The 9,966-nt window shown below is 51.6% G+C and overlaps 1 long non-coding RNA gene across 1 annotated transcript; it reads right to left on the bottom strand.

Annotated features, from left to right (window-relative positions):
• Nucleotides 1-121: 121 nt before the first annotated feature.
• Nucleotides 122-9,021, bottom strand: LOC129146519 (uncharacterized). Its single transcript, XR_008553371.1, has 3 exons — nucleotides 8,844-9,021; nucleotides 6,536-6,661; nucleotides 122-279 (listed from the first exon to the last, which is right to left on the bottom strand). It is a non-coding gene; the product is annotated as an uncharacterized LOC129146519 (long non-coding RNA).
• Nucleotides 9,022-9,966: the final 945 nt, after the last annotated feature.

A 9,966-nucleotide genomic window follows, 5' to 3' on the forward strand; every position in this document is an offset into this window, starting at 1 on the left:
GGAAGTGTGGTGTCCTCGCCTCTCAGTTTGGCCTGCTTGTCCAATCCAACCACTTTCCGCACCACCTGCTGGCAGAAGCCGTAGCACATGAAGAGGACAGAGTTTCTGGCAATATGGCGATCAGCGCCGGGCTGGTACCCTTGTAGAAGCCTCGGAAGCCCACCTGGGAGTAGGTCTTCAGGCAGCAGTCAGTGAGCCCACGGTACAGATCGGGGAATGTCTGCATCTTCACTTTCATCGTGTCGAAGGGCTGCCCGGTCAGCACGCATGCTGTGCCCCCTGCAAGCAGGAAGGAGTGTGGTCCAGCTCAGCCTGCAGCTGTGTCTGAGTGCAGCTGTGGTCAGCCATGAACATGAGGAAGGGGCCACTCACCCAAGCCTCCCTCCGCGGCAGTTCATTTTGACTGTATCCCCCAAGTCTTCCAGCCAAGTCTGAACAACTGGTAGGGTCCCCCAAATGTGCCCAGCACCCAGTCCTTCCTGAAGATGTTTTAGGGAGACAGATCTGTGTTCAACAATCAGAGCCACAGGATGCAAATGTGTGTGGAGGATTAGCAATGGAGCCCAAGGGACCCAGGCGTGGAGCCTGGCGCTTCTGTGACACTGTGGAGAAGTGATGCAACTTCTAAACCTCAGTTCCTCTTCCATGCCCAGCTCAGCGGGTTAGCATGAGGACTAAGCAAAAATGGATAAGAAGGTTTAACATAGTGCCTGCTGCATAAGTGGTCAGTAACAGCAGTGATTGTACATGTTAGAAGCCACACGAAAGTGAGGAGAGGGTTCTAGAAGAGTGCTTCAGCCCTCCCTGCCTGATGCCCAGTGGTGCTGGTGACAGTCAGAGAACTAATACAGGAACAGGCAACAGAAAGAGAAAACAGAGCCGGGCTAATTAGTCCCTGAAGAGTTAATATCTGACCCTATGGAAAAACCTCTCATCTGGACCCTATCGATAAATGAGTTGCATTCAAGTAGGGAACAGACTGAAACTTACCTTTGCTTAGCATAAACCCTGTATTTATATGCTATTATACTGTAGTAGGAGTGAGTATTCAATACAGCAAAATTTAAATTACATGAGAATACTTCAATAAACATTCCAGATCCAGAGAAAAGGCTGAGCTAGAACCATCCTGTACCATCCCAAGCCCTGGGCTGAAACTGCCCCTAGTGAATGCTTCCCATAGGCCTGAGACGACTGTCTCCTGCCTGTTCAGGAAACACACATTGAATGAAGTTATTAAAGCCTCATCAAAACAATACTTAAGGGCCTCCCCGGTGGCACAGCGGTTGAGTGCCGCGCTGCGAAGCTGTCTGCAGCCTCTGCAGCGCCAGTTTGATTTCCCACGGGCCAGGGAGAACCCCACATGGTGCACAGACCTCTCCTGCCTCACCCGCTACTCCCCTCAGCAGTGTCTTCGGTCCGTCTGCCTGTTCTGCTCCCCGCTCTGGCTCTGGTGAATTCTCTCACCCTCCTGCGCTTCTGACCTGTACCCTAGCTCTTGTATAAATAAATAATCTTTAAAAAAAAATACTTAAGAATGCAATTCCAAAGCTGACATTAGACCCTAATATACAGAGTTACTCCAACTAAGTTGTAGAAAGTAGAGAAGGGCTGATAAAAATTCTCATTTAGGGCCTCCCTGGTGTCGCAGCGGTTGAGCTCTGGGTTGCAAAGCTGCCCGCGGCCTCTGCGGCGCCAGTTCGATCCCCGGCTGCTCCCCGGCCACCAGAGGAGGGTCCCACATGGCGCGCAGACCTCTCCTGCCGCCCGCTGCTCCCCTCAGCAGTGTACTTCGGTCCTTCTGCCTGCTCTGCTCCCCACTCTCTCTGGTGAATTCTCTCACCCTCCTGCGCTTCTGACTGTACCCAGTGTTTGTATGAATAAATAAATAAATAAATCTTTAAAAAAAAAATTGTCATTTAATTATGGGCACATAGGGCCTCCCTGGTGGTGCAAGGGGCTAAGCACCACACTATGAAGCAATCTGCAGCCTCTGCAGCACAAGTTTGATCCCCGGCTGGCCAGGGAGAAACCCACATGGCAAGGCAGACCTCTCCTGTCTTGCCCGCTGCTCCCCTTAGCAGTGTATTTCAGTCAGTCTGCCTGTTCTGTTCCCCACTCTGTCTCTGGTGGATCCTCTCACACACCCCCACCCCCCACATCTCTGGCCTGTACCCCAGCTCTTTCATGCATTAAAGAGACATTACCAAAAACTGTTTGGTGTCTTCTTTTAAGCAACCACAGGTACAATCTCTGGGATCCTATCACTACTGTCCATTTTTCCTGAAGAGTCATGACTCATCTCTGCTTTGCTGGCCAAATGAGACCTGATTCTGAATGATTGGGATATCATTTAATAAGATGTTTCTATAATTAAGAGTTACACTCACTCTCCCTGGTACTGATGGACTAGAATAAAGTAATATCCTAGTTATTAAAAAATTGATTATTCCAAAACAGGTGATGGTAGAATTTTTATAGGTGGTACATAATTTAGTTAACCTAGATACAGATGGACCCAATAAAGCATTTAATTCAGAGCATTGTTATTTCAACTGTTTCCAAAGTTTAACCAAATCACTCACCCTGAGCAGTTCAGGCTTCATAGGTTATAATAAGCATATTTGTAACAGTTACATGTCCAATAGCGAGAAGATAGGAAACTAATTTTCAAGTGCTAGCTACTATTCCCCTTTAGTCCATGGAGGGGAACTAATTTCCCATGTAATTTACCACATACTCTCTGTGGCCTTCCCGTGGCGCTGACTGTGGGGCTCAGCCAGCAGGTCCTCAGGCCCCATCAAAGCCAGGAAACTGTGGATTAAATACTCTGCTCACTTCAATCTCAGGTCTCTGGTCTGAGGTCTCTGGAAGAGACAAATGAAGCCTCCTCCACATCCCTCTGAGGGGTGCTCCCTTGGCTGTGTGTTATTCAGCACAAGAACATTCAGACCATGTTGCACCCTGCACTTGACCAAGTGTGCTGTGGATTTTCAGTGCTTAACCAAGCCAATGACAAGGAATGGAGGAAGCCTGTGGGGCAGGGATGGTGTAGGCTGGAAAGGCAGAACTCACAAGGAAGGGTGGGTTTACCCAGTAGGCTGGGGTCCACCCTGGCCCACCCACAGAGGTAAGACTCTCCAAGCCCTATGGAGGTGGTCACTGTTCACTTAACAGCTGGGAGAGGCACATCAATTTTCAAGTATTCCAACTAAAAAATGCTTTCTGTTCGTTTTTGATCCTGGCGTGTGAGAGAATAAATTTCAATGATCTAAACTCCCACACTAGTTAAGCTAAGTATACTGCAACGGAGCAATAAAACTAAGGAGTACTTCATTTCATAGTTGAGTTACTACATTTCTTTTTTTTAAGATTTATTTTTATTTTTATTTTTTTAAAGATTTATTTATTTATTTATACAAACACTGGGTACAGTCAGAGGCGTGGGAGGGTGAGAGAATTCACCAGAGCCAGAGAGTGATGAGTAGAACAGGCAGAGTGATGAAGTACACTGCTGAGGGGAGCAGTGGGCGGCAGGAGAGGTCTGCACGCCATGTGGGACCCTCGCCCTGTGGCCGGGGATCGAACTGGCGCTGCAGAGGCTGCGGGCAGCTTCGCAGCCCAGCACTCAACCACTGTGCCACCAGGGAGGCCCGATTTATTTTTATTTATGCATAGAACTAGGGTGTAGGCCAGAGGTGTGGGGGGTGAGAGGATTCACCAGAGACAGAGTGAGGAGCAGAACAGGCAGCTCTACCAGAATACACTGCTGAGGGGAGCAGCTCCCTGGCTGGGATCGAACTCATGCCGCAGTAGCTGGCGATAGCTGGCGATAGCTTGATAGCACTGAGACTTTAACCCCTGCCCCACGAGGGAGGCCCCCTGAGTTACTACATCTTAAAGTACAGTTGAACTTTTTTTTTTTAAAGATTTATTTATTTATTTATACAAGCACTGGGTACAGTCAGAAGCGCGGGAGGGTGAGAGAATTCACCAGAGCCAGAGCGGGGAGCAGAGCAGGCAGAAGGACCGAGGTACACTGCTGAGGGGAGCAGCGGGCGGCAGGAGAGGTCTGCGCCATGTGGGACCCTCACCCCACGGCTGGGGATCGAACCGGTGCTGCAGAGTTGTGGGCAGCTTCGCAACCCAGCGCTCAGCTGCTGCGTCACCGGGGAGGCCCCAGTTGAACTTTTGAGAATGTTTGAGAATCAAGAGAATCATGTGGCTTCATAGTCCACCTTCAACCCTGCAGCCTGGGGTGTTCCCTCCCTTCCTGGAATCTCCCCTACATCAGTGCTGAGAGACAGTGACCACTCCGCAGCACTGATTGCAGAGGAGCCTTCTGAAGCCTGTTTGCTGGAGGAGCTACTTCAAAAGAAAGGGGGGACAGAAGAACACACATGTGCTCCATCCATGCTCCTCTGACCATGGCTCGCTCCAGTACACACTAATCACACTCAGGGTAGGGGTCCTCTGCTCCTAGTGAAAAATCCTCTACTGTAACCATTTCCCTTTGCAGAGAGCTAGGTGGTGAGGGCTCCAAACCCAGCCTCACCCCTAGGGATTTTGTAGTAATAAAACAAGACAACTACAGAACTAGACAGGAGCCAAGCAACCCAGCCCTGTCTTTACACCAACTCGCTGTGTAACTTGAAAGTCCACTGTCTCTCTCCAGTCTCTTTTCTGTGTATACAATGAGCATCAGACCAGCGCTCTCTAAGGCCCTACTAGTACCATCATTTGAAGACTGAGACCCCTCCAAAGCTTGGCTTGTGTTCCATGTGCCTCCCAACAGAGGGAGTTCTTGGGTCACTAACAGGAACCTCCTCTGTCCAGTCCCCAAGGAGCCCTTCACCAGGCTCAGGCCACTCCTGCAAAGGAGTCCGTGGTCTTCAGAGAGAGATGGCCCACAGCAGTGCTACATCAGTGGAAGGTGACCCCTTGTTATCCCCATAGGAACAAAACACCTGCCAGCTGTTTCCCAGAGGGTTACCAGGGAAATGACAAGGGCCCAGCACATGTTAATGTGGCAAGACAGCACCAGCAAATGCCTCACACACCAGATTTCCCGCAAGACTATTGCAATTTGTAGCTTTAAAATTCACTGTACATTATATATATGGTGCCCAAATACCCGCCCACACATAAGGGCCTTTTTAGGGAAAGGGAATGATTCTAATTCTATCACAATAGATCCTACATCTTCCATAGACTGGCTGAAGGATATACAATTCCGAAGGCCGAGGGGCCCTCATGTGGTTCAATGTTCTCCCACTGCAGGCACAAAAACTGAGCCCAGAATGTTCACAGGCAGCAAGAGGATGCCAGAGCCCACAAATGGCTCTGCTGGAGCTGTGTCAGTGTTTCCAGAGTGCATGAGGGCGACAGTGCAGTAGGCCTGGGGGTACAGCACGAGTCCACAGCAGGGCAAGGGGCTGACCCAAAGGCACCCAGCCGGCAAGAGGCACCAGGGAGGAAGCCAGGGGGCCCTTGGTTTCCCTGACTCCTGGGCAGGACACTCCTGTGGTCTCTAATCCAGGAGCCAGGGCCCGCCTCCTCAGGGCTTATCAGGCGGGGCTGTAAAGTACAGCAGCTAGGAGCCCTCATTAGCTGACTGTGGCCGACCTTTGGCTCAAGGAAAAATACTTTGTTCTCTATCTATGACTTCTTTTTTCACAATTAAGAGAAGGGCAGGATGACAGGAGGTGGCCCTCTGACTGTATTTAATGTGTTGACCAGGAGATTCCAGTGGATAACAGGACAGTGGGCGGCCCACCCTTTGGCCTCTCCCCTCCAGGGAGCTGCAGTGATTTAAAAGTCCATGTAGGAAAGTAGAAGAGGGTTTTCTTCTGGAAAAAATGAGCATTCCAGCACTCCGCATGCCCTTAAATACAGGTATCTAGACACTTCCACCATGCACTTCTTATTCAGACCACGGACAGGAGATCTGTCTTAAAAGCAGTCTGCATGTTATAAGCACTGCCGGGAGCACCTACTTGTGCTGAGTGGGGCCTCAGTCTTCCCTGGAATTGACCCCTCGACTCAGGTGAGCCTGCACATCCTGGCAAGTCCTAAGAGCTCGCCTTTCCTTGCAGGGCTTGAAGACAGTCCAATGTGTGTCACATGACTAAAGGCATTTCCAAGGAATGTCTTTTTTTTTCTTTCCCAGGCAGTAACTAAGATCTCCCTGCAGAGACAGTGTTGTATTTCTGCACTCTAAGGGGTCTGAAGCCTGCCAGGCTTGGAATGGCACCCACATCACCTGCACATCTCAGCCATGTGACAAGTGACTGCAGCTCAAGCTGAGATTTCCAGCTATAGACAGGGGACATTTCCACATTGTGCACTGACTCATTATGTCTTAAAAAAATGGGGACTACTCTGCCGTGCTTGGAACTCATTACACTTTGATGAAATGTGTTCCAAGGTTAAAGCATATGTGGGATGTCAAAGGTAATATTTTAACCCTCTTTCACTTAACCTTCCTTGTAGAAGGCAGGTGAGGAGGAGAGGACGGGGTTTTCTTGGGGATTACCTGCGGCCCCTGCAGTGAGGTCGATGGCAGCTTGGATGGCAGGGTTGGACTTCATGTTTCCCCCACTTCTCTGCTGGGCTCCGGGGAAGGCGACTCTCTGGAGCTTATGATGGGCACCTCATATCCCTGGGCGGAAGGAGGCAAGAATTGACCATCAGCTTGACCCTTGCAGCCTCCCTTTCTGAAGGCTGCAGCCTAGTTACTGTACCTACACTTCTGGAAGTGAGAAATTGGCTCTGTGTTGCTCCAGAGGAAGGGCCCAGTGTCCACGCAGCTTAGTGAGCAATACGCCTCTCCTCCCTGCCCACCTCCTCCCCCATAAAGAGCTCGCAGAACAAAAACCTTCCTTCAACATTAATGCTACAGCCATTGGTGGAGGGAGTGGGAGGAGGCATTTCAGGCGACCTTTTTGAAAACCTTAGGAAAGACTGCCAAATAAGTGAGGCAACTGCAAACATCCCTAGCCACTTCCAACTAGTTTTTCGGAAGTCTACACTGCACTATCAGTCCATTAAGTTCAGTTCTAAATTCAGAGAGCAGCCTTTGCTGAGTTCCTAAAAGGAGGTCACAAAACAATAGGCCCAGAAAGGAACACACAGATTAGGCACTCTGGCGGTGACCCAGGCCTACTTCTGAATGCTACTCTGCTGCCAAGGCGGCTCCTGGGGCACCTAAGGTTGGGGGTCACTGAACAAGGTGTACAAGGTGAATCCTAAGAGTGTTATAATACAAAGGCAATTACAGATGGCCTGATAGAACTGATGTGATGATGAACTAGGAAACATGGTCTCAGAATAACTACACAGCACAGCTCCAAACATTGCTGTCTCCGCGGTCCCCGCCACGGCTTCTCAGTCATAAATGTGCACACGCATCACCTGAGAACCTTGTTAAAATGCAGGTTCTGATAGAAAGGGTTCAGGTGGGATTAAAGATACTGCTTTTCTGGACCTGCTCCCAGATAAGGCCTCCAACGAGATCACCAAGCATGCGCTGAGAAGTAACACCTGGTGCACTGCGTCCCAAATCTGCTTCGTGAGAATCACATGGGGCACTTCTTCAATATTCAAACAACCAGATGTCTGTCTCTTGCTTTGAAATCTTGACTCAATCTGTTTAGGCTGGGGCCTAATAAGTTTGGGAAAACTAGTGTCTACTCCTCAGTGTTTAGACAAAAATTAACTATTGCTGAGGCAATAATACTGACTAGAGAAAGAAAAAGTGACTTGTTAACAGAAAAGACTAAAATAACCAACTCAGCAATCAATTCTTTATGGTTTTCAAACTGCATGACTTGGCTGTAACAAGGAACAATTTTTATCCCTCATCACGCTGCAGATCTGTGTGATCCCAGTCATGCCACCTCTCAGAGGAGGGGCTGGCCCCCAGGATCACAGATGAAAGCTAATGTCACCTTACAGATCAGTAGAAAATGATTTTCGCCTCCAGGAAGTTTTTTAACCACTGCAAGCCTTCTGTCAATGATCAGACACCAAGAATCTTCCTCTGTTTACAAAAAGATTTAAAATCTTTTTAAGACCAGCGATAACAGAAGCATAATGCTTAATAAAACAACTAACTTAGGCCCTGATTTTAGGTTACTGATAGGACTGGAGAGGTACATTGGTTACTACAGTTGATAAGGTGGTGGCCACCCAGTATCAGAGAGAAAGACATTGGGGTCATAATTCAATCTCCTTCTCCTGATGGAAAGAAGGTCAGAGAGTTAGTCAGTAGCAAAGAAAGGATTCAATTCAAGCCTTGTCTTGGGTTCTGTGCCTCCCACCAATAACTCCAGAGTATTCCATCCAACATGATGGGAAAAAAAAAACACCCAGCCTTGCATTTTAGAGGGGAAACGTTGACACACACACAAGGACAGGAGTCACACAGGGCACTTTCCAATGTGACCTTTCTGTGCTCTAGTTTCTCCTGGTGTGGACATCTCCTTAGAAGAAAAAAAAAGTAGGGCAGAGAGTATCGTGTCATCCATGTGAATTTAACCCCTTTAGGTAAGCCCAGCTTAAACACATCATATCCTACAAAAAACTACTTCTGCATCATTAAGATGAAATCCGGTGTGGGCAACTAATTCAAACTATACGAAGCGTTGGCTTGAAGAGGACGTAGGGCTTGCGGGAGGTGAGACTCATCAGCAGGAGTTAAAACTGACATGGGACAAGCAGCGCCAACTATACATCTTTCTCGTAAGGGAGACTCCTGTGAGTCGCTCTCTCCACCAAGATAACACAGACGAAGCAACCGGAAGATTTCCGCTTCAGGCTAAGGCTGGCGGTGCAGAAGTTACCAGAGCCGGGACGTAAGGACACTGGATGCAAACCAGCCCCTCCTGCCGCTGAGCAGCTGGCTGAGCGCTCCGCCTCCGGGGCCTCGGGATGCTGGTGCGCACCAGACACAGCTCACGGCGACCGTCTCCAACTTTCTCCTCCCGGCTGGCAACGCCGGCCGAGCGTGCCCCAGCAACCTGCAGGAGTCTCCATTCAGAAGCGCCTCGCCCTCCCCGGCGCACGGGCACCGGCGGCGCCCGCAGGCCAGTGGGCACTACGCAGGGGCACAGGAAGGGAACACCTTCCAGCAGGTGACCGCTGCGGGAGGGAGGCCGCGGAGGCCGAGCGTCCTGCGCGCGCCGGGGCAGCGCCCGGAGAGGAGCGCCCGTGACGCCTCCGCACGTGCGCGGACCGCGCGGCCCCCCGCCCCGGCCGGGCCGTTCTGGAAGGTCACGCCGCCCGGGCGCCGAGGCCGCTGCCCGCTCCGCCCTCCCCGCGCGCCCCGGCAGCCCGCGATCGCCGGGCCGCGGCTGCGCTCACCGCACGCGCGCGGCCGCGTCCTGCTCCGGCTCCGCCGCCCGCCAGCTCCAGGCTCTCGGCGCGGTGGGGCAGGCCGCTTAACACCCGCGGCGGGCTCGGGCCGCCCTCCGCCCCGCCTCCGCGCGGGAGTGCCCTCGCGGGCGGCCGGCGGGCTCGTGAGCGCCCCTGCGGCCGGGGCTGGCTCCGCGCGGCGGGCGCCGGGGAAGCGGAAGTCGGCGCGGGGCGGCGGCGCGCGGGGCCGGCGGGGCCGCGGGACGCCGGGCGCGGGGGAAGCCGGGGCGCGGGGAGAGCCGGGGCGCCGGGGCGCGGGGGCGCACGGGCCCAGGCCTCCGAGTGGCTGTCCAGCTCTTGGGCTCCCCGAGGCCTGCGTGATTATCCTCCGCGTGGGGGCTGGAGCTAGAGATGTCAGGAGTTAGGGACTCTGTGAAGTCTGCAGGAGGGTTCCCCTTGTTGGACTTGGGGCTCAGGCCTTCGTTTGAAATTATAATTGAGGATGAAAGTACTGGCGGACTGCAAGGAAAAATTAAAGCGCTTAACGCCGACGAAAGCAAAACAGAAAAAACAATTTCCCAATTCGCCTCCTCCAAGGAAATCTATCCCCAC

The sequence above is a fragment of the Talpa occidentalis genome, unplaced genomic scaffold (genome assembly GCF_014898055.3).
Source record: "Talpa occidentalis isolate TD23 unplaced genomic scaffold, MPIMG_talOcc4v2.1 talOcc4.2715, whole genome shotgun sequence".
Classification (NCBI taxonomy): Eukaryota; Metazoa; Chordata; class Mammalia; order Eulipotyphla; family Talpidae; genus Talpa; species Talpa occidentalis.